At 43.4% G+C, this 27,478-nt stretch overlaps 1 long non-coding RNA gene across 1 annotated transcript in view; it reads right to left on the bottom strand.

The window, feature by feature from the left end:
- Positions 1-6,017: 6,017 nt before the first annotated feature.
- LOC125442404 overlaps positions 6,018-27,478 on the bottom strand; it is a 34,747-nt gene continuing 13,286 nt past the window's right edge. Inside the window, exon 2 of the long non-coding RNA XR_007245995.1 lies at positions 6,018-6,282. This is a non-coding gene — a long non-coding RNA (uncharacterized LOC125442404). The remainder of the gene's footprint in view (positions 6,283-27,478) is intronic.

The raw sequence follows: 27,478 nt of genomic DNA, 5'->3' as shown, positions 1-27,478 counted from the left end.
GGCCTAAGTGAAACTAGCACCAGAGTGACATTTGTATTGCTTCAGTCTACTTCCCCCAGTAACCTCTGTGCATCCGATTTGCATGTCAATAGGCTTTCAAGCTTTTGGGAATTGTTTTGTGGGTTTGAAAGGCCATTCTACTAGAGCTGGACCAGCTTTTGCAAGTCTGAGCAAATAAGAGCGTCATCCACAGCAGCAGCTGTGACAGGGGTTTGCAAAAGCGGCTTGCTTGCCATTCTTTACCGCATTCTGGTGTTTGCTATCACTTTGTTTGCAATTAGGGATTCAGTCACAGCCAAAATGAATGAGTTCAGCAAAGAGTAGGAGCTGACCATGTGTCCAGGACAGGGTAACCCGAGGCCAGGTCGACCCCGCTGACCGTAGACATCAAATTCTTAGAGTTAATATATTGCAAAAGAAATGTAAGTGTTGTTTTCTATTAATGAATGATGCGCCTTTCTCTTTTGGGATTATATCATGTGTAATTTTGTTTTTTTGTTTTTTAAAAGAAAACACATTTGTGAAATACCCACTTGTCTGATCACCTGAGGAAAATCAAAATTGCATTCAGGTGACTAAGCAGGGGGTACTCTGCGAACGTCAACAGAAGTATTTTACACAGGCAGTTTTGCCTTGGGTAGTAGCATTTATGGTATTATTTGAAAGGATGATTGTAAAGATTGCTTTCTGAAAGTATAGTTATATCCTGTGCAGCTGCTTACTATAGTCTCTGCTGCTGCCATTTTGAGGATTGTTATTTGAAAGACAACTTATCTGTTCCATTATATTCAAGGCCTTCCTTACTTCACAAGGAACCCATGTGGTTACTTAGAGAAAAACTGTTTGAAATACTGGAGAAGCCTGTGCCATGTAATAGTGCTCAACTCTTGGAGGCTTGGGTACAAATTCCTATTCAGCCTTGTGTCATGATCAGCCCCTGTTTGGTCTTGCCACGTCTCCTGTCAGGGATGTGGGTGCCTTCCTCTTAGCTTCTCTTCGCATTCCCCCTCCCTGCTGTGCTTATGTTTTTCCACTTTGCTTCTCAGGCAATGTCTTATCAGCTCATTAGGCACCTGCAGTTGTAGCTCTGTCGGTAGTGTGGAATGTAGGTTGTTTTGACCTACATTCAGTTTCTCATTCTCTGGATTGTGGGATTGGAGGGATGCCATCACCCCTTGGGAACTGGTAGCCAGGAGTGGGGTGATGTGATGTGAGGGATGACATGTGAGGTATAATGGTGGTTGCATTGCAGGTTATGCTTAGTTCTGGCATAGAAGTCTAGATGCTTAGTCCTGATGCTGTTTCATAATAAAGAAATAAAGTGAATACAGAGTCTTATTATTGAACAGTTCAGGGACACAACACCTGAAAGCCCTACTGGGTAACCTTTTACCAGTCAATATCCTCGCTGTCACAGGGTGGCTATGAAGATAAAATGGGAGTGAAGAATATATGCCACCTTGGAGAAAGTATGGGATAAAAATGAGATGTGGACACAGAATTCAAGAGGGACACCTCAAAGACTCCTTGAAGTTTTCTAGAAGGTACTGGTAGTTAGCGTTGGACTTGAAGGCAAAAAATGTTTTTAACAATAGCCCTTCAGTATTTCAGGAAGAAGCTCTGATTAACACAATGCCTTTCAAGAATTGTAGAAACATAGGCCTCTTCCGCACACGCAAAATAATGCGTTTTCAAACCATTTTCACAACTGTTTGCAAGTGGATTTTGCTATTCCGCACAGCTTCAAAGAGCACTGAAAGCAGTTTGAAAGTGCATTATTCTGTATGTCCGGAATGAGCCATAGAGTCAGAAGGGACCTCCAGGGTCATCTAGTTCAACCATCTGCACAATACAGGAAATTTACAACTACATCCCCCAACACTCCCAGTGAATCCTGCTCCTTGCCCAGACAACGGCAAAAAAAGCCAGGATCCCTGGCGAATACAACCTGGAGGAAAACTGCTTCCTGACCCAAAAGTGGCCATCAATGTTATCCTCAGCATGTAAGAAAAGGTCCTGAAAGCCAAGGACTGATGGGACCCTTCCTGCCCTGCCCCCCTGATCTGCCTAAATTAACCAGATCAGCATTGCTGTCAGATGGCCATTTGGCCTCTACTTCAAAGAAGGAAAGCCCACCACCACCTGAGAAGCCTGCCCCCCTGAGAACTGCTCCGACTGTCAGGAAATTCTTCCTAATGTTTAGCGGAAAACTCTTTTGATTTAATTTCGCCCCATTGGTTCTGCTCCAACCTTCTGTTTTGTAGTATTGATGTGCATTTAATGGGCCTGGATACACAGATGGTACATACATATATAAGGCTTTTAAATATTCGACACACTTCCCATGCATTTTGTTCCCATAATCTTTACAATAATCCTGCAAGGAAGATCAGTATCATGATTTCCACACAGTAGATGGGGAACTAAAGTAGAGAAAATGGCTTGCCTAAAATTACCGGTACCTAGTTGATTCATTAAAGAAACCAGTTTTGAACGTGAAGCTTTTCGGTCTCTTGGCTCAGTTTCGTAGCTGGCCATGAGTAATCTTGGTTCTCTATACGCATGCATAGTTCTCAGACGTGACTGTATAATAATTCTTGCAACCAGTTGCAGGATCCAACCATTCTCCAAATAGTCTTCCTTCAGCCTAGGTGACTTTTCTTCTAGTGGAAGAGAAACACTTAATATGGAGGAAGGTTTCAAACCTGAGCCAAAAGGTAGGGCATGAATATTTTAATAAATAAACATTGTTCAGTGGAGTGCCAGGATAAGGGTAGCCCCCCCACCCCCCTCCGGCTCACGTTCCTGCTGTATCAGGGCATTTTAATTGCCCCTTTTGACCAAGGATGCACCTTGTCTTCTCAACAGAGTAGCATGTTGGCCCATTGGAACAAAAATAAACAGGAGCTATGTGGTCTGCTTATAGCTTCTGATAAAATAGACTCAAGTTCACAAAAGCTTGTGCTGGAATAAGAAATTGTTTAAAAGCTGCAAGACTTCCAAATGTTGTTGTTTTTTCTATTTTCTGGTACTAGCCCAGTTTAACAATGCTCCTGATTTGTCCATTGCAGGGAGACGTTCAGGGTGCTTTTGAATTTTTGTGTATGTCTGCTTGCTTTTTGTCTCTGAGTGTGTGTGTGTTAGCTTCTCTTCCATCCCTTGTGATGACTTGCTTATCCTGATACTAAACGTTATTAAATGTAATTGCCTTACAGCGGCTCTATAAATACAAGATCTATCCTGAGATTTGCTCATTTTTACATGTACTTTTAATGTATTTTTAAAATATATATATATATATTGTATACCCCTACTGAAACAAGCACTCTGTTTGTCACACACTCCAGTAATAGCACAGTGATTGGGGTTGTCCAGTTATGTTTCAGTGTCTGGTCAAAGTCTCAGGGAAATAAAATGACTTCTGGACCTCTGGAAATCAATACAGCAAAAATTTCTTCCATCCATGAGTCCACCTCAATTCTTTGGAACAATCCCTGCTACTTTCCATTAAGTATCTTTATTTTTTGTAAGTAAACTTTTATAGAGGTTGAGATCAGTATGTGAAGGGGTTTGAGGGAGTTCTGTGGTCTTTGGCAGGAGAATGGAGACATTAGAAATATATCTGACTCTCTGGTTTTGTCTTTGTGAAATATTGGAGGATAGAACTGTGAAGTCTCCTTCCATGGGAAGAGTACAGGAAGTAAAACAATTAGCAGTAAAACCATACACACTTATGCATACCCCTCAGACAGCATCACGCTCAACTAATAACCTGCTGGAGATCCCTGGCCCAAAAGTTGTCTGCTGTCCTCAACCAGGGCCTTGGCCTTTTGGCCTTTGGTCCCAGCCTGGTGGAACTTTCTGTCCAATGAGAGCAGGGCTCTGTGGGACCCATCACCATTCTGCAGAGCTTGTAAGATAGAATTGTTCTACGAGGCCTGTGGTTGAGGACAGCAACGATATCCATCCACCTGGCCTCTCCTCTTCTTACATTTTGATTTTTGTAACGTTCTTTTATGTTTTACATTCCTATTGATTTTATATTTGTTATTACCTTCAGTATTAAAAGGGGAAGGGTTCTGTGTGAATTGTAATTTTAAATTGTTATATCTAATTGTATTTTTGATTGTATATATTGTTGGGCCCTGCTCATCAGGGGAGAGCAGTTTATAAATCAGAGAATTGAAATTATTACATGTTCAACCTCCCCTTACACCAAGAAGCTCAGAGAGGTTTGCTTTGTTCTCACATCCTCACAGCGATCCTGTGAAGGAGGTGCGGCTGACAGAGTCCCACCAATCCGTGATCATCCAGTGGGCTTCCATGGCAGAGTTGGGAATTTGAACTAGTATCACCCAGATCCCAGAGCAGCACTAATAGCTACGCAGCTGAAGCGCTGGTGTTCTCCAGGTGCACATATAGACCATCGCGCTGTAGGAGCATCATGCTGGCAGGGGATGATGGGAACTGTAGTCCATAACATCTGGAGGGCCGTGAGTTTGACACCTGTGGATTTGAGCATTGGGGAATCCATGGGTCAAATAAAATTCCCGTCTTTCTCATGGAGCTTACAGGATGGCCCTGAGCTTAGGGAATGTCACTTTCCCTCCTCCAATGTATTGTGAGGATAATATGAAATTGCCCACACTCATGTGATGTTTTGTGCTCCTTTCAAAACTTGCAGTGGGGGCTGGCACTGATGTCTTAAAAAGCAGTCGATCTGTTTATAAATCTCCAGTGTTCCCTGAAGGAAGACACTCCGCGATCTGAGTCCAAATGAAATGTTTGTGGTTAGCCAGCAGATGGTTTTGGACAAGGTTCAAGGTTTTCCAGCCCAACAGGATATTTAATATCAGAGAAAAAGTTCAGACTGCTACAAAAAAAACATCTTCCATGGTATTCTGTTAATACAAGCACGTGTAATGCAAATAAAGAATCTTGATCCCATAGAATCAGTTAGGTAATTGACCAGACTTTTTAAGCTGACAAGACCTTGACAATAGTAGTTTCAATTTGTAGTGTTATTTAGTATGCAGTAATATTTGTTTTGAAATTTTGGTTTTCCTGCTGCAGTTGGATATGTCTGTGTGAGAGATGCTGTCACATCTGTATGGAACCCCCCCCCCCCCAAACCCTTACTTTTTCTTAACGTTTCCTAAAATCCTGTGTGTGGCCAAGTCACAGCTGATTTATGGTGACCCCTGTCAGTTCTTCAAGGCAATATACATTCAGAGGTAGTTTGCCATTGCCTGCTTCCACATCACACATGTGGTAGTCCTTGGAGGTATCCCATGTGAATTCTAACCAGGGCCAACCCTGCTTAGCTTATGAGATCTGACGAGATCACACTAGCCTGGGCCTATCTAGGTCAGGGCTGTAAAATCTTATAGGTACATTTAATTTATTGTTTATTTGTTCACCATTTTAAATGTCCTTGAATTTCAAAAACAGCAGAAACCTGTAGGAAAGGAATAAGCAACAGGCATGTTGTATGTTCATGGAAGGACTTGCTCACACTTAAAAGCAAGCTTGTAAATAACTGCTTGACTATTAGGAATAAAATTCCCAGGGGGTGAAGTAGTAAACTCTACATGTAACAGAACTGTATGTAACATAACTTGTATTAAATATGGATTTGATAGTAACACACTGAATTTACATCACATTATATACTTTGCTATATAACCTATGGCACTCATTGCCACAAGATGTAATAATAGCTGCTAGCTGAGATAGCCTTTTTGCCATTTGTTGTTGTTTTTTAACACTGTTAGTCATTATGGATAAATGGCACTCCCATGTTCAGAGGCAGTGTGCTTCCGAATGGTGTTATTGAGGACAAACAATGCAGGAGGACTGTTGCCTCCATGCCCTGTTTGTGACCTTCCCAAATGTATCTGGCTGGCAGGAAAAAGTCCAGAAAACAAGAAGCTGGACTAGACGGACCTTTGGTTTTGAGCACAAGTCTTCTGTGTTACATGCAAACGGATAAAAACTGTCAAATTAGAATCCCTGTATTATGTTTTGTTGGATGACTGTTTATTTTCATTTTCTGTAAACTTCTTTGCCTCAAAGACTATGTACATAAGATGTTCTAAAAGAATAACTGTGTAATAAAAACAAGAAAAATCCACAATTTCAGCTATATACAAGCACTGCAATAGGATCCTATGCATGTTTGCTCAGAGGTAAGTTTCACAGAATTCAATGAGGCTTCCTATGTGGTAAATACATTTTGGATTTTTGCCTTAATGACCGGGACCCACAAATCCTCGGAATAGCCTGGAAAACAAGAAATTATGTAGCATAAGCAATCTGACCCCTACTGGTAGAAGGGAGTAATAGCACTGATGATTACTGAAGGTTCAACTCCATTATAATACAGTAGAAGGTCACCTTGAAAACAATTCAGTTGATTATCAGCTGAACCCCAGGGTAGAACTTCAGTTCTTGGAAAAACGTTCCAGTGAAACTATTGAACTTTAAGGAGTCATAGCTGTCTGCATCATTTTTCAACCCAACTGGATCAAGTTGACATGTATTTCTGTCCTTCCTGCATGGTTCTAATCATTTTCTCTTTGACCAAGACTTTTTTTCATACTTGTAATCACCTTTTAAAGATAGTTTTATCTTTATTCACTTCCTTCTGGGTTTTTAAAAATGTTTATCTCAATTCATCTTATTATTTGCAAAAGGTTCATGGGGTGTTTTCAGAATTTCAGATGTTCCTTAGTGAAAGGAAATTGACTGTCTGAGATGTGAAAAATCTTGGCCCTGGTTCAGTGGGATGTGTAGAGAGTTCTTCACAACCATATCGGAGGATTTCAAGCATGCACGCACACCTATACAAAAGCGGCCACCTTTTCCACTTGACAGACTGTTTTAAAAGTTCCCAGGAATGCCGAGAACAACCTTCACTGTGGCTTTGGGTCTGTTCTGGGAAGAGCGTGTGGTAGGCACATGGAAGGACTTGTACATACACCCAAGTAAGCTTGTCAATAATTGCTCACCTGTGAGGAATAAAAGCAACTTCTGGGCAACCAGGCAGTGAACTCTCGGAGTAAGAAAATCAAACAGTAATTCTTTCTCTGTATCTTTTCATTTAAAATATAAGGTTGTGTATTGGGGAGGGGCGGAATGTCCTGCAGCTAGAAAACAGCATGCCAGGTAGAAGAAAATCTGTCTTTTTGTCACTCTAGATAGTTTCAACATGTATTTTGTTCGTTCTTGGGGCAGCATTCCAGAACTTGGTTCCTCAGCCAAAGTTGGGAGTGTTGCTGCTCAAGAAAAAACTTCATCCCTTTATTCAGCTGCTTGTACAAACCAAAGCTGAATCCATGAGGCTTCTATGACTGAAATGCCATTTTTATTCCAGATCACGTTCTAAAATTCTGTGTCCCCCTTCCAATCAAAATAGGTAAACAAATATCCAATTACCATGCAACCGCTGCTCGAGAATTTTACTATAGGGTGCATGAAACCATGGCAACTGTTGTTCGTATTGGACCATGTGTTGGGTATCTACAATCTGTCAGAAATCTAGAGAAGCAGAGACCTGACAAAAGGTGGCATCCGTTCATGGCTTGACACTATTGGTGCTTAGCTCCTGCCCATGCCGCATGTGTGGCAAGAGTTTAAGGGCCAGACACAAATTTTCTACAAGTACTGATCATGTGACTTTCATACATATGATTATGTATTTGGGCCTGACTCTTGTGCTGACTTTCATGTGCAAAGAAGATATTGTAGATTCCAGTAGAGCCTTTGTCCTGTTATAATGCTTGTGCATGGGTTTGGGTCACACAGTCAATAATCCAGTGTTGATTATGCACATTCACACCAGTGGAGGATTATCAGCTGCTGAATGTGTGAACTGATTCCTCCGAACAGCACTGTGTGTGAAGGGATGTACATCTGCCATGTTGAATTGTAATGGCCCCTTCAGACATTCAAATCCCTGCTGAAAGCTGTAGTCACCAACGTTCAAACAGGTGTGAAACAAGGCCTGCTTCTTCAACTTATATCTTCAGACCCCTTCTCATGTTACCTTAGCAACAGGGGAGCTACAACAGCATGTGACCATTCTGATAATACTGAAAACTCTTGGTTGTGCCAGAGGAGATCTTGGTATGGGTCCTTTCCATGCCGACTTGCCCTCTTCCTGGACTAAGTGGGGAGAATCCCCCTGATTAACTCCTCCCACACAATAAAAGTTTTCAAATGTCACTGGAGCTTTGTGCAAAGTGCACATATTTCGGCACTTCCCCATCACTAAAATGACAGCCCTAAAGGGAAAGAGGGGGGGGGGGGAAGCCTGCCTCTCTCAGCTTATGACAAGGAATATATGCAGCTTTAAAGGTTAGGCTCAGTGTGGAATTTTGATTTCCATGCCAAAGCATTGTTTTTCTGTCTCTGATGTGTACAAGATTCAGTTATGATCATTAGTCTTTATTAAACAGGAACTATTCAGCCCATCATTTATCTAAACCATACCCTCATATGGCTACAGATGCGGGGAGCTACCCTGCCCCCTGGTGTAATGGGCAGCAGAGGACCTCCCCACTCATCAAACAAATCTTAGACGCTGTCTCCTTGGAGATGTATTTTGTTGCTAACAAATGTCTTTGCTAAAAACAGAATCTCCTTTTCCATTCAAACATCTACGGAGTGTTATTCTTTTATATGTGTTGCTATATTGATCTCTTTCCTCAAGCAAGCTCATAATGGTATGTCTTCCAAAAGGAACCTGACTGCGTGAAAAAGCTGGGAAGTCATCAATTCCCTTCCCCCAGGTTTGGCAATGAATGAGAGTTATGTCTGGCACTCTCAGCATTGAGTCAAAAGCTGCATCAGCATCTGTTGTGGCAGAAAAGCATTTTTGAATGAAGCAGGAGGAGACGCAAAAGCCAAAAGGAAATGGAGCGAGTGGCCACCCCCGCCCCTTTACTCCACTGGTGATGCACTAACCTTGAACAAGCTTTCGACACTTACATCTTGAGAAAGACCTGCCTATTGTTCCCCCAGCCAGGGGTAGGGAACCTGCGGCTCTCCAGATGTTCAGGAACTACAATTCCCATCAGCCTCTGTCAGCATGGCCAATTGGCCATGCTGGTAGGGGCTGATGGGAGTAGTTCCCAGGCTGCCTACAACAATGATGGCACTACCCCTCCCATTCTAGGTAAATTGGACCTCCTGGGACCAAGCTGGTAAAATTTGCCATTGCAGTGAATCAAGGGCTCCCTCAAAGCACTATTAATAAAAGACCAAAAGTTGGATAGATTTATAGCAAACTGGAAGCTCTTTGCTAATTTCTTGGAAAATCGTACAAACAATGATTCTGTACTTTTGAGTTGGGGAAAATGAAATAGCTGAGACAATAATCTATTCATGAAATGTATCACATTTTTGTGCGTGAAAACAACTCTGAAATGAGATTTAGCATGCGAGGTGAATATTTGAAAGTAACTAACCCGATACGTGAATAGTTGGAAATCACTTTACAGTTATCCCTTCCACCTCACGACTTTCCCCATCATGGTTTCAATATATCACGGGTTGGCATAAGAAATTAAATGGGATTTTGAGGGGAGTTTTGCGGAAGCTGCAGACAACAGGAGAAGGCCAGCACCAGCAGATGGCACAGACACAGTTTAGAAATTCAGAAATGCATAAAATATGTGTGTGGCATTGTATATGTTTAGTATTGTGTGATATCAACATGTATTATCTGTTAATACCATAAATATACATTTTCAAATATTAAAATAAAATTTTTCAAAAGTGAAAATAAAAGGAAAAAATTCAGATTTCTCTGGTACGAAGGGAGGGCCAAAACTTTTATGTGGATTCCAGATTGCAGGCAGTGCCGCGCTTCTAACTCCTGTGATGTGGAAGAGGTAACTGTAAATGCTTCATTCAAAAAGGAGCAGCAGTGGCGTAGGAGGTTAAGAGCTCGTGTATCTAATCTGGAGGAGCCGGGTTTGATTCCCAGCTCTGCCACCTGAGCTGTGGAGGTTTATCTGGGGAATTCAGATTAGCCTGTACACTCCCACACACGCCAGCTGGGTGACCTGGGGCTAGTCACAGCTTCTCAGAGCTCTCTCAGCCCCACCTACCTCACAGGGTGTTTTTTGTGAGGGGGGAAGGGCAAGGAGATTGTAAGCCCCTTTGAGTCTCCTGCAGGAGAGAAAGGGGGGGATATAAATCCAAACTCTTCTTCTTCTTCTTCTTCTTTCCTATCTGCATGTATCATATTTTTCTAATTATATATGTTTATGTTTATTTACTTTTTCTCTTTGCTTTTTTATATATTTATAAGGCAGTGTCTGGTGGGGGAACAAATTAAAACTTGCTTGGTGTGGTGGACTGAGTGTTAGACTAGGATCTGGGACACCCAAGTTCCAATCCCCACTTTGGGCCAGTCACACACCCACAGCCAGTGTGGTGTAGTGGCTAGGAGTAGAGGACTCTACTCTGGAGAGTCGACTCTGAATGGCTCTGCTCTGGGTTTGATTCTCCACTTCTCCAAGCGAGCAGTGGACTCCAATCTGGTGAACCAGTCTTGTTTCCCCATTCTGTGCCACTGAGAAAAGCAGGGCATAAAGCCAAACTCATATTCTTCTACTTCATGGGATGGTTATCACGGACTGGGGGGAGAGCTGGCTGTGCAGAGCATAATGGTCGGCCGTTTGGGGTTGGCCGTTGGAATCTGACCATTCCAGATATGCATGGAGATGCCCCTGCAAGCCCAGGCTGGCTGTGGAGACAGTCCATGCTGGAAGAAATGTTTGCCTTATTATAGCATACACCGCAGCCTTCTGCTCTGTGGCCGCTGCCCGTGTTCAGACTGCTGCTATACCATTCTCTTTCTTGCCTGCTGGACCAGCTCACAGGTCTCCTTCAACCTTTAATTTTCATTTCTGAGCCCCCAATCTTGTCCCATACCTAGCAATGAAACTAGAATCCCAAACAATCCACTAACAGTGCAATCCTAAACAGAGTTGCACCTTTCTATATCCGTTGCTTTCAATGGCTTTAGAGGGTGTTACTCAGTTTAGGATTGCATTGCAAAGTTCTTGAAAATTTCCCCAAATACACAACTAATCTGGCCAAGAGGAAAAGCTCCACAAATAATCCTTCATGGTTAATAGTGAACATAGGCTCAATTTCCTGATGAGAACTTTATAAGTTGCAGATGAAGGAATTCCTAAAGCATATGGATAGTACAGCTAATCTTCAATCCTTCCCATAGCCTTAGCAAGCGCACCTGCGTTCATTTTTGCTCCTCAGCTAGCCTGCCCTGATTCTACGTCCCATTTCAATCCGAAAAGCAATGCAGAACTTCTAACAAACCTTTACTAGATTAACATGTGTACCTTTGTTCCCAGTTAGAACATCACAAATGTGCAGTGATGCATTTTCCCTAGGGGCTCAGTCTGACCACATTTGGGGAGCAGTGCATGATCTTCCTACGTTGGCACACTGCTGTTGAGATAGGCAAGTTGCCTGGTGCATTTCTGCCAAGCAGTTGGGAATTTTACAGTTGGTCTGGCACATGCAGAGGAGGAGTTGTTCTTAGCTCCCAGCAGCCTTGTTAGCAATAAGTTCCACTCCGTTCTCTCAACAGCATAAAGCTGCTGGTTTATCTTGCTGTGGAATTCGCTGATCAGATATGGGCAATGCTGTCAATGAGACAGGAATTGTAATACAAGCTCTCGCTGCAAAGTGAGCAATTCCCTTATGTCTCTTGTTTGCAGGAAACTTGTAATGGCCCAGAGTTGCGAAATAAAGACTGATTGATTAATTGACTGGTTTCTCACTTGCATGTAACTGCAATCCTGAATTTGTGCCCTTTTTTATGCAGCAATGTATTTAAACAACATCTGCTTAAAGACAGGGACCGGGCAGCCACACTGGTCCCAACCGCAAATCAAAAGGTCGTGTTTTAGAACAAATCCATGAGCATGATGCCAAGTTCTTCGGGACCATTTATCAGGCTGGATGACAAAACAAAGGTGGGCAGGGACATGTTCCAGGCCCTGATTGTGAGATCTCTTGTCTGGAGTGAATTGTCCATTGGCCAGATCTGAATAGATAAAGCGGTGCCAGGTGGAGCGTTTTATCAGGCTTCACCTTTGGCCTGGGCAGCCTCCCTTTGAAGATGCACAGTTTTGTAGGCTAGAAGAAGAAGAGAGAAGAGTTTGGATTTATATCCCCCCCCCCTTTCTCTCCTGTAGGAGACTTAAAGGGGTTTACAATCTCCTTGCCCTTCCTCCCTCACAACAAACACTCTTTGAGGTGGGTGGGGCTGAGAAAGCTCTGAAAAGCTGTGACTAGCCCAAGGTCACCCAGCTGGCATGTGTGGGTGTGCACAGGCTAATCTGAATTCCCCAGATAAGCCTCCACAGCTCAAGCGGGGCAGAGCGGGGAATCAAACCCGGTTCCTCCAGATTAGAATGCACCTGCTCTTAACCAGTATGCCATAATTTTCTGGCGTATAATTTTCTGAAATACCCTAAGGCTAAAAGTTATTTTTGTGGTGGCTGGAGCTGCTTCCCTTTCTGCAGGAGGAGAGCGGCTGACTCACTCTTGCTCTGCAATGGCCAGCTTCCCATACTCTCCTCTTTCCTTTACGCAACCATTGAATGTCTCATAAGGAGTCCATTTAATCTGTGACCTTTTGTCATCTGATCTGCAGCCCAGGCCAAATATTTGTGGGCACCAGTGGAATGCTTTCGGCAAAGGAAAACAGGGTTGGGAGAAGAAGCAAGAAACTGTTTGTTTGTTTGTTTGTCTAAGCACTGGACCCAAGTGTGTATCTAAGTGACAACATACCCAGACCATCTCCCACAACAGGGACTGCTGCAGGGTGGAGGCAAAAGCTTCTGTGTAAATATTGCAGGTCACAACAGACAACATAAATCCTTACAAATGAGACTTTCAGTTGTAAAAAGGAAACTGTAGGGACCAGAATTGAGACACAATTTATTTGGTACTTGGAACTTCAACTTTTTGCAGGCAGAATTCTTTTATCATGGGGCAAGGACATAGGTAAGGGGGAGTTCTCGGGTTCAGACCCCCCCCCATTGCATGTCTGAAGCTCCGCCCCCCGTTTGTGGGTTTTTGTATTTTTTCGGTTTTTAGCCTGCAGGGGGCGCAGTGTTTAGGCTAGTGGCACCAAAATTTCAGGCTATTGTCAGGTGACACTCCTGATGATACCAGCCAAGTTTGGTGAAGTATGGTTCAGGGGGTCCAAAGTTATGGACCCCCAAAAAGGGTGCCCCATCCCCCATTGTTTCCAATAGGAGCTAATAGTAGATGGGTCTACCCATTTGAGGGTCCATATGTTTGGACCCCCTGAATCAAACTTCACTAAACCTAGGTGCTATCATCAGGATAGTCTGCTGCTGATACCACCTCGGTTTGGTGAAGGTTGGTCCAGGGGTACAAAGTTATGGACTCCCAAAGCGGGTGCCTCCATCCCCCATTGTTTCCAATGGAAGCTAATAGGAGATGGGGGCTACACCTTTGAGGGTCCATAATTTTTGACCCCCTGAACCAAACTTCACCAAAACTGGGTGGTATCATCAGGAGAGTCTCCCAAAGATACCCCGAAAGTTTTGTGCTGCTAGCTTAACAATTGTACCCCTGACAGCAGGCAACCCCCAAATTTTCCCAGATTCTCTTTTTAAATCCACCCCCTTCGGCATGGATTTAAAGGGAGAATCTGAGGTCCCCAGTTTAAACATTGAAAGTGATGTTGTTTCAGGTTGGGGGAGAATCCACTCCAAAACAGCATCACTTTCAACATTGTTTTATCTGGGGACCTCAGATTCTCCCTTTAAGGTGGATTTAAAAGGAGAATCTGGGCTCCCTAATTTAAACACCATTGAAAGTGATGCTGTTTGGGGGTGGATTCCAGCATTACAGCAGTCGCCCATGGGGAGGGGGGTGCGCAAACCTCACATTTTGCACTGAGCTCCATTTTCCCTAGCTACCTCTCTGCCTGGAGGGGAGAGAGAAGGGACTGCCGGCTGCCAGCTGGGAGCCCAGCTGGTCGGGGAGGCGGGTCGGGCGGGTCACGGGAGTCTGCCATCCCTTGCCTCAGAGAGCTGCTTTTATAAGCACTTAGGCTGGGGGTGGGGCTTCGGGAGGTGTGGCCATGCCCCCAGAGGCAGGTGGGGGCATGGCCTCACCCCCGAACCCTCTCCATAAAAAATCTATACCTATGTCACTGTTATGGGGGTTGCTTTGTTTCAAATTGTTTGAAGGGAAGAAGAGTTTGGATTTAGAATCATAGGCCTTTTCCCCACTTATCGATTGTTGCGCGCTACTCGCACTGAATGACGCAGGGTCTAGCAGCACTCCCCACGCAGGGGCAGCAACAATGCAGCCGCCCCAACTCTGCCGCTCTCGTGCCCCCTCAGCGCGGGTCATTTCTGGCGCCTTTTGAATGACCCCGCATGGAGCACATGGCAGTGGGGAAGCCCGGGTGGTTACCCCGGGTTTCCATTTTCCCGCCACCTGATGACATGGACCCTCCCGTCCAATCAGGGCATGGCGGGGCATTCGCGATGCAGCGGGAATTTTTTTAAATTTTCAACTGGACAAATCCTCGACTTTGAGGACACAAGATGTCAACAAGATGTGTCCACAAATAGTCATGGATTCATCCAGTTGAAAAAAATTTTTAAATCCCGCCGCATCGCAAATGCCCCGCCATGCCCTGATTGGACGGGAGGGTCCACGTCATCAGATGGCGGGAAAATCGCGAACACAGCAGCCCCTGAACGGATCATGGGGAGTCCTGCCTGGCTGCTGAGCGGCTGCCAGCGCTCATTTAGGAAGGGGCGGAAGCTGCAGTGGGGAACATGACCCCGCGCTGGAAAGGTCCCGCAGCAGACGAAACCGGTAAGTCTCCACATTATTTTTAGAGTGGGGAAACGCCCATAGAATCATAGAGTTGGAAGAGACCCCAAGGGCCATCAAATCCAACTTCCTGCAATGCAGGAACACATAACCAAAGCATTCCTGACAGATGGCCATCCAGCATCTGTTTAAAAACCTCCAAAGGAGGAGACTCCACCCTCAACAGGAGAACAAAATTACTTTGAAAGGGAGGGGAACCCTGCTTACCCTTATATTTGGACTGAAATCTTGTGCACTGGAAAAGTGCAAGGAAGGCTATCATACAGCTTAAATCAAAGATTTCGGTCCGAGCATTGATTCAGAAATTTGATAGAAAGGCACTTTCAACTGCTCTTGTGTTTTTCCCACATTTACAAGTGCATTTGAAACAGTCTCTTCTTTACATGTGCTTCTGAAACTGACTGTGATGGGAAGTAAAGTGCTTAAGTGGCACGTGCCAACTCACTCCAGGTTGCCTTGTATGACAGAGGCAGCAGCTTTTATGAGGCTGCCGAAATTAGATTTTCAGCAAGGTTAAAAGCATACTCTTTGATATAGCCAAGGTCAGCGTGGTGTAGTGGCTAAGATTAGTGGACTCTAATCTGGAGAATTAAGCCTATATTAATGGGACCAGACATTTTTTCACCTTCAAGTAGTTGCCAACCCTCAGTCTAGCCTACCTGAGAGCCAGCGTGGTGTAGTGGTCAAGAGCTGGTGGGTGAACTCTGATTTGGAGAACCTGGTTTGATTCCCTACTCCTCCACCTGAGCAGAAGACTCTTATCTGGTGAACTGGATTTGTTTCCCTGCTCCTACACATGAAGTCTGCTTGGGCTAGTCACAGTTCTCTCTCTGAACTCTCAACCCCACTTACCTCACAAGGTGTCTGTTGTGGGAAAGGGAAGGGAAAGAAGTTTTTAAGCTGCCTTGAATCTTTTTACAGGAGAGAAAGGTAGGGTATAAATCAAAACTCTTCTTCTTCAGGTTGTAAGAAAAACCTAGGCTATGTTAAAGGCATACAATGTAGTTGCTTTTGTATACCTTTTATACCAACACAGACCACCCATCTTTAAAATGCAAAAGCTTTGTTCCAAATGACATCCATTTACTGGATTATCACAATAATAATCTAACATGTAGAACTAGTGAGCTGGTCAGAAATCCAGATGCCCAAAGGAAATCATGACTTGTGGTCTATAATGGTGGTCTACAATTGTTTCTGTCCAATGAGAGTTGCCAAGTGACCAGGAAAATAAACTGCTCCACCTCTTGCATAGCTTTATCAGCTGAAATCAGCAGTAAAGTTTTTCAGGTTATGGGGAAAAAAGGTTATCACCTGTCAATATTTGTTCTTTGAACTACTTTTAAAGGTACAAGAACTGGGGAAAGTTTTAAAAAAACCTAGCAGCTTTACCTGTAGAGGAGAACCTAACAGGATAAAGAATCATGGTTTCCATTGACTATGACAGTGAATTTTTTCAAGGACTTCTAGACTGGCTATCCAGTATGAAAGATTGGTCAGATGCTAAAGATAGGGAAGATGCTACTTAACACAATGCACAGATATTTCCAGCTAGAATAGTCTGGCTGCATGCAAAATGTTTCCCATTAATGTTTTATGGCTATCCCACTCTCCCTCCTCCCCATCTTTTCCCAAAAGGCTGCCAGAAGTTCCTGTGTCTTACTTGAAAAGAAATATCACTCTCCTAAGTTTAAAATGTGCTTCTCGCTCTGCCTTCATTCCCTTTGAAACTTGCAAACCTCACCAAAAATAGGGAGGAAAAAAGACACTAATAGCCTAATTTGACCAACTAATAGCCCTCTTGGGGGATTTCTCTCCACAACTAAAAGGTCTTTTACATGCAACAATCATCAGTGAAAGGGTATGGGGGTCCAAGAGAAAGAAAGAAAGAAAGAAAGAAAGAAAGAAAGAAAGAAAGAAAGAAAGAAAGAAAGAAAGAAAGAAAGAAAGAAAGAAAGAAAGAAAGAAAGAAAGAAAGAAAGAAAGAAAGAAAGAAAGAAAAGAAAGAAAGAAAAGAAAGAAAGAAAAAAAGAAAGAAAGAAGAAAGAAAGAAAGAAAGAAAGAAAGAAAGAAAGAAAGAAAGAAAGAAAGAAAGAAAGAAAGAAAGAAAGAAAGAAAGAAAGAAAGAAAGAAAGAAAGAAAGAAAGATTTGATCTTCATCTTGGAAGAAAATAAATGCTAACACCAAGACCCATTTTCTTTTAATTATGCAGTTACTTCATTAAGACCTCAAATCAGGCAGCATCTATTAATTTTAAATATTTATATACTCATGACTCAAGGCAGGTAACAACAATATAAAACAATAGAATGAAAAGCATTAAAACAGACGTGCAGTTTATTAAAGCCATATTAAAAACTAATCTAGCAATACCTCATGCCTCACTAGCCATAAAATCAACCTCCTTTGTTCAGGCTGCTCCAATAGCTTTCCCGAACAACTTTTTTCCCCCCTGCAGCTTCTCTGGAAAGCCAGGATGATAGAAACCCCTCTGACTTCTTCAGCAAGGCTGGTCCACAGGCATGGTGTCACTGGAAAAGCCTGAAGTCAGACCATTGCAGCTAAAGGAGGTACTGACACCAGTCCTTGCTGGGAAGAATGAAGCTGTCACACAGGAACATGCAGAGAGATAGTCCTTCAGGTATGTGGGCCTCAAGTCATGGAGGATGTAATGTTCTTTCTCCACTCACACAGAATGCCTACCATGCTCTACACCTCTCTCTCAGGTTCAGAATACTCACAGCAGAGGCATACAGCCTACAGGGACACGGAGTCACTCATATCCCCAGGCACACACCTTTCGGTCACATGGGGGGGGGGCGCTGCCCCACCCCACATGACCAAACGGCATGTGCCCCAGCCACATGCCACTGAGCCCTGCCCCCGACCTCCCTGTAGGCCGGCTCAGAGTCAGCCTGCACAGAGGTCGGGATGGGGCCACCTGCCCCTGGCCTCTGTGCAGGCAGGCTTTTGCCCTCCCCAGGCCCTGGGGATGGCAGGAGCTAGCCTGCAGGGAGGCCAGGGGTGGGGCTCAGCACTGAAGCCCCACCCCCAAGGGCACGGGGTGCCCAGAGAAAGTGTTGTCCCCAGACATCATCCCCCTGATACACCTCTGACTCACAGGTCAGGATGTCACAGGCTACCCTTCTTTTTTAACATTTCTGGAGAACCATGACCATTTCACAGCTCAGGTCCCCTGCCCCTCCACTCACAGAGCCATTAGCAGACAAGAGATCCAGTCTCCTTTAATAACAGGCCCTCACGCACAGAAGAGTTATTGGGGTCAAGGGTTCATACACCAATCCATTCATACGCTACTTCCATTTAGTTATATCTTACCAGAGAAAGAGAGAGCGATTAACTTGTCTCTGTGTGTTTTCCATGAGTCACAAAGCTCACAGTGGTAAACAAAACAAGAACTTTTATTTATGGTATGAACATAACATTGAAGAAATTAAAGTAGATGTTACAATATGTTCTTTCCAGTTAAACTGCTGAACTGTTATGCTATACCTGCAATTGGCATCCTGTTAGAAAATGACTCTTTTCAGCCAGCTCTAAGAAGCTCTTCTCTGCAGTTTCACTCAGCCAAATACCCATTTTCCACTCTCTGTTTCTAGTTGCCAACCCCCACTGCTGTTTTCCAACTATCAACCTACCAACATTTCATCAGCTCCCACTGGTCACTCCCAGGGAGAGGCGGAACCTGACTCGTCCATCACAAAGGGGTTTAATAAGCACCAGCATCTTTAATTGGGCTGGAAACTAATTGGCAGTCCATCGAGAAACCTCAGAATGACAGCAATATGGTCCTGCTGAGCAGCCCTGATAATAAATGAACTGCCACATTATGCACCAGTTGCAGTTTCCACCTTCAAGGACTGCCCCAAGTAGAACGTGTTGCAGTAATCTATCCTTGAGGTTATCAAAGCACCAATCAGCATGGCCAGATAAGTTGACTGCAAATAGGGAGTCAGTTTTCTAATGAGAAGTAACTGGGGGAAAGTATTATTTCCTGTCATGTTTCTTCAACAGCAGACCAAGATATAGCAAGACTTCCAAGCTCACCCATGTTCATTTCCCTAGCTATGAAAATAGGGTAGCTCCTTGGATAGTTAATTATTACATTTTTGTCCTGCCCTTCTTCCAAGGAGCTCAGGACTGCATGTGTGTCCTTCCCCTGTTTCCACTGACCTTGTGAGATGGGTTGGACCAGGAGAGAATAACTGGCCCAAGGTCACTCAGTAAGCTTCATGGTGATCAGAAATTTGAACCTGGGTCTTCTTAGGCCTAATCCAGCTCTTCATCCACTACACTATACCAAGACCAATCTCCTAATCCATATTTTGCCAATAGTGATGCTGATGCAACTCTGTATGCTTTCTCAAGACAATATCTTAGATGGCTTTGAAAAGAGACAAATGCATGCATGATAATCAAATGGAACTTACACTGTCACAACTTGCATCTCAGAATACTAGTTCCTGGGGTATATATGCATTGGGGCTTCCCAGAAACACTTAACATACTGTTAGAATGCTCTGTTAGATGGATGACAGAGGAAGGATATTTTTATGTATTACATCTTATTCTCTCCTTTACCTTATTTGCTCACCACATTTGCATCCTGCCCATCATCCAAGGAATTGGAAGTAAAATACATGGAGAGTGACATTTATGCTATTTCACCCTTATACTCTCCCTGCAGGCTAGGCCCACCCCAAGACTACCCAGCACACTTCCTGGCTAAGCCTATGTCTCCCTAGTCTAAATCAAGAGAGGCAGCCATACTAGTCTGTAGCAGCAAAAGTTTCGGTCTTGTATAACTATTCCTGTCTCATCTGTCTCCCTGACCATCAGGATCCAGTGGGAATGCCCATCAGAATGTACAATTTGTGGGTATAGTTGGAGGTCTTGTGTCCTCTCTGCCATAGGGAGATTTCACATGTCAGACTCATTAAAACACTGAGTTGTGTATATGAAAGGCCCCTTCTGCACATGCAGAGTAATGCACATTCAATCCACTTTCACAATTGTTTGAAAGTAGATTTTGCTATTCCGAACAATAAAATCTGTAGTTAACCCTGCAGGGTTAGGTAAAATGCAGCTAAGGAATAGGCGAGGCGGAGGGAGGAGGTTTCATCTGGTTGAGGCGTCAGCAACAGGAAGCGCGAGGTTTCGTGATCCTGACAACTCTCTCCTGTGCTGGTCTCTGCACCTTTTATTAGGAGTTTCCTTGTGGGCGTGTAAAAAGGAGGTGGGTAGGAGATGAAAGCGAGGAGACCGAGGGAGACCTGGAGATCATCATGTGATGCATGATCTCACCTGGCTGCTACGTGCGGAGAGGAGCATCAGCGTCTGGGTCTAATCCTCACCTGGGGGCAGGGGCCCATTGTCCCTTTGTCTGAGACACCTAGTGACTGTGAGCCAGATAGTTCATGACCCGTGACTCATAGGGGGATGAGGAGTGGGGGTGCGGTGCGACCAGAAGGCCGTAGGTCCGCTGGTGTGCCAACGTTCTACCACGGTGCTGCTGGGTCAGCAGTGCATTACTACAAAATCCAGCTTCAAATTGGATATAAAGTGGATTGAAAGTGCATTATTCTATATGTGCAGAGGGGCCAAAGTTGTGATGGCTTTCTTTTAAGGCAGCCCAATTAACTTTAGAAAGTGGTTCTGGTGGAAAGTTTTCCAGGCTGTGTGGCCGTGGTCTGGTGGATCTTGTTCCTAACATTTCGCCTGCATCTGTGGCTGGCATCTTCAGAGGTGTATCACAGATGGAAGTCTGTTATACACTGTGTCAGGTGAAACGTTAGGATCAAGATCCACCAGACCACGGCCCCACGGCCTGGAAAACCCACCACAACCAGTTGAATCCGGCAGTGAAAGCCTTCGACAATATAACTTTAGAAAGGATAATTTACCATGGAAGTTTTGTTACTAAACCTGGAGGAGATCCAAATAACTCTTAAGCACACTCAAAGAGCTTGAAGCTGCCTAGAAGAAATCCTTTATTTATCTCTTTGTAGAACTTAATAGGAACACCCAACTGCAACTTTTAGATGATTTTTTTTTAAAAAAATTCAGCCCAAGAGCATTCTTTGGTGACAACGTATGTGGACTTAATTTTACCATCAATCACACTCAGCGTTGTCACACAAGCAATTCTACCAGTGTGATGTATATAATATCCTGGGATAGGCAGATGAAGGGAGGATAGGCCCCTCAATGGCTAATAACCCTGGTGATTTAAGAGAACATCCATATACAGTGGTAGCAAGCCTACCAACGCGAGGACATAACAGCAGGGGAAGGCCCTGGCCTCTGTGTCCTGTTTGTTAGCCCTCAGGAGCAACTGGTTGGCCACTGTGTGAAACCCGATGCTGGACTAGATGGACCACTGGCCTAATTTAGCAGGGATCTTATGTTCTTATAAAGAATATATATCTTAGCCATCTGTGCTGAGCAGCAGGGCGGTGCTTAAGGAACATATTAAACTGACAGAAATCAGATCTCAACATTCTAAAGGAACCACAGTTGAACATTTTAACCTCTTTGGTTATTTCTTCAGAAACCCAGAAGAGCGATTCTCAAAATATATATTGGGGCAAATGTAAATTGATTTGATTCAGTAATCTGGCTGTCTTAAGGTTTCCCCTCACACTGTAAATCAGGGGTCCCCAAACTACGGCCCGGGGGCCAAATGTGGCCCCCTGAAGGCATTTATCCGGCCCGCCAGGCATGGCGGCGATGGCTCCATTCATGTGCAGTGGGGGCTCGAGGGAGAGGAGGAACCGGCCCCAACGGCTGTTGGGCTGACGTAGTTCTGGCATGATACACCCCCAAATCTCCATGAATTTTCTGACCCAGAGTTGGAAACCTTACACATCGGCAACTCCTGCTCGCCCTTCCCTCTCGGCTACTCCATGTGTTGCTCTTGTGGCTTTCTGTTCCACCTCACTCCCACGGACACCAGCCAGGGCTGGTGAATCGCTCATTGGCTGCTAGGAGGGAAGTCCGCAGGAAGATACCTGATCCTGCTAGATGGGGAATGCTTCATTGGGAAAGTTCTGCTTTTTTTTTTTTACAGGGGAAGGTATTCCACAGCCTCCCCAACAATATTTGGAGCCCACCCTGTACTTTACATACTTTGGTCACTGTTCTAAAAATAGACCATGACAGAAAGGCTGAAAGGTGAAATCAAACATTTTACAATCATTTGTGCATAGGAATTTGTTCATAGTTTTTTTTAGTCCGGCCCTCCAACAGTCTGAGGGACAGTGAACTGGCCCCCTGTTTAAAAAGTTTGGGGACCCCTGCTGTAAATGCTCAGTAACTTTCTTAGTGTACCTCGTGGATAATTCTTATTAATGAATATCCCTGTAAGAGTTCTTGCAAAAGCATTCCATCAACTGATTTCCCCAGTTGGCAGCTAAAAGTCCTGAAGCATCTGATACAGTTAATAACAACCAATGGAAGGTCACAAGCTGTACATTTTTTTAAAAAAGACTAAATGATACATTTGGATTTTTGTTGTTGTTTCTTTGGACAGCTGATTCCTCTCCCTGCAATGTCACAAACTGCTTTTGAAAACTCCCTTCTTTTTAAAAACAGTTTCATATGGAAGAAAGTATTTGAGGAAAACATGCCTGAAATCTCCCTGCTGACTCCTGGAAATAGTTTAATAATTCTTTAGATCCTCACTTAAATTAAATCAGCTGCAAATTAATTTCTGGATGTTTGCATTTTATAAGTTCCTTTCTAGTTGTCACTGCTTTAGGACTCATCTTAAATCCTACTTTCGCAACCTGGAATAATTTTTCTAGCACCAGTGGAGCTGTCTTATATGTGAGACCTGGAACTCTTTTGGGTAAATGGGATTTGTCAAGATAACAGTGACTTAAGTTATTTTTAACACTAACAGTGGGTCGACTTGCAGATCATTTTATGGCTAGCTCCCTGATTGATTTAAAGGAGAAGGGAGAAAGAGTAATCCTGTCTTTTCCTGGCCAGTAGAGCTGGCATACTCTTAATCCCAAAATGAAATGTGTAAGATTCTGAGAGAAGAGATTTCCCAGTCCAATAGCCATTATTTTTTTGGTAGAAGCTGCCAGCTTCAACTTCAAGCATCCAGTCCAAAATCCACACAAACTCAACATAGTTCTCAATACACATCTCAGAACAGGAAGCAAATCATAGAGGGGAAAGGCTACTTGGCTTTGGAAATTAAAGCAGCAGCTCATTTTCCTGCGGTCCTTCTTCAAGAATTGAGACCAGAACTTTCCATGCTCTGTACAATGAGAAAAAAAAACCCAATGAAACAACTGAGGGCACCAATGACCACTGTTTCACAGAAGAGGTTGTCCTCTGCAATCGCCTGTTCTCTTTCCATCAGAAGGCCTGTCCAGACCAATGACTCACACAGAGATGCAGGAGGTGGCACTGCTGAAGTCATCCTTGACACAGTGTACATTTCCAGATATTGTTACCTAGGGACCCTGCAAAGGTGATTGCTTTGCTCTGTTGTCGCACAGACACAGGACATGTTTTAAAAACCATTTTTCTTCTTTTTAATATGTCACACAGAATAAAGAGTGACAAGTCGATACCCCACATACTTACTACTCATCATTAGGAAGAATTGCAACTTAGCACACACTTTGTTATTTTCTCTGTGTTTTTTTACAGTTCCATTGATTTTATTTTTATTATTTAGTTATTGTTATTTAGTTATTTATACCCCAACTTTTTCTCCAATGAGGACCCAAAGTGGCTTACAGCATTACTTTCTTTGGTTTCTTTCAGTTCCATGGATTTGGTCAAGAGTAACTACTGGCCATAATTTCTTTAGAAATTGCCGTCATAAGAAAACTGCCTTATATTAAGGACAACCTTTGGTTTAACACCTTTCCCAGCACCTTTATCTGAGATCTTGAATTGGAGATGCCAGGGATTGAATTTGGAACTTTCCAGCCTTCATTCCCAAGATCTCTTTTTAGCTGGAAATGCAAGACTAGTAAGGCATATGCTCTTGGCAAAGTGGTTAAGAGCAGGTGCATTCTAATCTGAAGGAACCGGGTTTGATTCCCCGCTCTGCCGCTTGAGCTGTGGAGGTTTATCTGGGGAATTCAGATTAGCCTGTGCACTCCCACACACGTCAGCTGGCGTGTGTCACAGCTTTTCGGAGCTCTCTCAGCCCCACCCACCTCACAGGGTGTTTGTTGTGAGGGGGGAAGGGCAAGGAGATTGCAAGCCCCTTTGAGTCTCCTACAGGAGAGAAAGGGCGGATATAAATCCAAACTCCTCCTCCTCCTCCTCCTTCTCCTCCTGCTGCTGCTGCCAGAGTTGAAATGCTTCCGTGATTGAGCTTCACAAATGCTCCCAAGCAGGCTATCACACATACTCAGAATTTTTATATTCAAGGGGCAGAAGTCAGATTGACTGCTGACTTTTATATATTCAAAGGGAGAGTGAGCTTTTTTGTGGATCTGTGGTGATCCACATGGAGGCTGGGGGAAACAGTGACAGGACCAAAAATGTTCCAGATAGACTGCTACAATTGAATCAATATTTGCTTTTATGTTGGAGATGGAAATGCTTGGAATTACAACTGGACTCCTGGCAGGCAACTGTGAACACAGCAGCTGAGGATTCCTTCCTTGCACCAAATGGTTCATTAAATCAGTGTAACACCAAGAACATTTTTCTGAGACTCAGGGCCATTAAACAGACTTCAGTAGACCAGGTCAAGATTGTTCCTGACCACATTAAAAGAGAAATTATTTATTTTCCTCCAACTACTCCTTAGAAAATCTCAAGTTGTTCTAGCACAAGGAATGGATAGCCACTATTTGCCTGCCCCAATTCTTCTACCCAATGACAGGCCTTGTGGGATTTTAACATGATTTAGGAGTCCCTGTGAACTATCCACTAAGCTTGTGCTATTGCAGACAGCCAATGCAGTGAGCCGGGTGGCTTTCTCCATATTCCCTCTTTAATTTTTTTCTGCCAGGTTTCCCACCCCTTAAAATGACAGATGCCCCACCTTAAAAAACCCTGTATGAAAGCGAAGAATAAATTAGCAGAAACCAAGAATGTCTTCTTCTGTGAACAGCAAGTTGCTGTAAATCCCAGGTGATGGAGGGGAGCAGAGATTTTACAAGCAGGAAACTTCCCTAATAGAAATTTAACTTTAGTGAATGGAGCAATGTTAACTACACAGGTCAAGTCAGAAATTATTTTTAATTAATGCAATGGGATTTGTGCCTTTGGCATGCCTACCAAGTAGATAAGGCCACCAACTCATTCAGAATCATAATCGTTCAGTGTGTAGAATTGGTAGGGGCCTGAAATAAAACTGCTCCTGAGGATTGTGTATTCCAAAACTGTATAGGGTTGTCAATTTTTTTTAAAATGTGGCCCTGCTCTTGTATCTTCAACACCTACTTGAATGTGGAGGATTGTAAATGAAGCTTTGTCTCCGTGCCCACCCTGTGCCATCAAGCTTTGCCTAATCTTGTCTTACGCTGTCTGATTCTTTTTCCTCTTTATTTCTTGAAATGCTTAAGTCAAAGGAATAGTGAATGAAAAACAGATGTTTGCTCTTCTGGATGCCAGAGGAAAAGCTTAAAAAAAACTACCTAGATGTCAAAGCAGCCATTAAACCACAGGTAGAAAAGTTCACTTTGAGCTTCGATTAATCAAGTTGCAGTGCACTGTTAAATTGTTATTGGCGTTGATTCAAATTTTTACCCTTATTCCGCATCCACCCTTGAGGTCATGCATTACAGTAAGATTTTATTTGAATGTGCTAGAAAATCCTTCTTACTAATATCATATTAACTTTCCACGGGACTTTTCAGGATCAAAGTATAATACTTCAGAGTAAGCACAATGGTTTGCACCCTGGAGAAAATTTCGAGGGATGTCTGTCCACAGGGTAAGATTTTCTCACCACCCCTTTCCCCCTGCAGCTCAAAGTGCCCCACTGGGATGCTGCTTCTGGCCTCTGCAACAGCAGGCGGGAGGGTGGGTTGGCTGGAAGTCTGCAGTGGGAGGGAAGAATTGATGAAAACTGTCTCCCGTCTGCTCACATAAAAATATTTTAGTGGTCACAAGTGAGGTTTTTAATATTACATGTTATAGCATCTACATTTTAAAATGTAATTCCTTCCCCCTCCCCTCGATGTACACAAAATATAATACATAATCTGTATTCACAAATCATACATTCACAGATATCTGGAAATATTCAAATGTTTGGGAACTGGAAAAAGACACAGGACAAATACCATTTTAAAAACCCTACACATTGTGGGAACCAGGCGTCTGGAAGATCACTTCTCCTAAGTATGAACACATGCCAAGCTTCACTGAGCAAAATTCTTTCTCATACTTATCTACTAAGCTCTATAAAAGGTAAAGGTGTGCAAGAACTGGGTCATTACTAGCCCATGGGGTGATGTCACATCCCAACATAGGCATACTTTGTTTACAGGGTAGTTTGCCATTGCCTTCCCCAGTCATCTACACTTTACCCCAGCAAGGTGGCTATTCATTTTACCGATCTTGGAAGGATGGAAGGGTGAGTCAATCCTGAGTCAGCTACCAAAACCAACTTCCATCAGGATCGAACTCAGATCATGAGCAGAGCTTTGGCTGCAGTACAGCAGCTTACCATGCTGTGCAACAGGATTCTTACTACACTCTTTAGCTCTCTATAAATCAGGACAGTCACTTTTTGGAACAGTCTTATCAGGATTCTGTCCTACCCAGCCTTTCAAAAGGATTGCAAAATAATCCTATTTGAGAGCGTCCTGCTTGGAGGCAGAGATTTTTTTGGGCATATCTTTTTTGCAATAAATTCTTTGTTCTATACAATAGGTTAAGTTTGCTATCCACGCTTGGTTTTAATTTTTGTATATTTTTACACTGCTCTGAGATATTAAGAGGAATAAGGGAAAATGTATGGTTTTAGTAATTAAACTCGATTACTGTAAATGAAGAAATTAATTACGGGCAACGGGATCATATTTATTTAATTTTCTTCCACTGAAGCCAATGGAACTTCAAAGTGCTTAGCGCTGGCAGGATCGTGCCCCAGTTTTCACAACTCTTATCCAACCAAGACTCATTTGAAGTTCGTGGCTTTAGTGGCTTCAACTCAAAACATTACCAGGATTTGTAATTACTTGCTGATACACTTCTGAACAGGTTAGACTCCTGGTGAAGTTTAATTAAGGCAGTCTTTGTTTGCTCAAACCTTTCTCAAAGGGGGTGGGGAGGAAAGAATCACTGAACAGCATTTCTGGGGAAAGAGATCTATCTCATTTTCCAAGCATGGTTCTGGTTACACTGAAAGAGAAAGTCATTATAATTGTTTACAGTATATTTAATTGCCAGCTTTTTTTTCCCAGCCAGGCCCACTCCTAGGCCTTTTAAAGGCAGTCTGGTAGAAAGTTTCGCCTTCATATTAGGAACAGCTTCACCTGCTAAAATTTATATATGTTAGGCTACTACTAATGAAGGCATAGCAGAACGAGCAGTGAG

This window comes from Sphaerodactylus townsendi, linkage group LG13, assembly GCF_021028975.2.
Source record: "Sphaerodactylus townsendi isolate TG3544 linkage group LG13, MPM_Stown_v2.3, whole genome shotgun sequence".
Lineage (NCBI taxonomy): Eukaryota > Metazoa > Chordata > Lepidosauria > Squamata > Sphaerodactylidae > Sphaerodactylus > Sphaerodactylus townsendi.
Note: the sequence above shows the minus strand (reverse complement) of the source record. Positions and strands in the feature narration are given on the sequence as shown.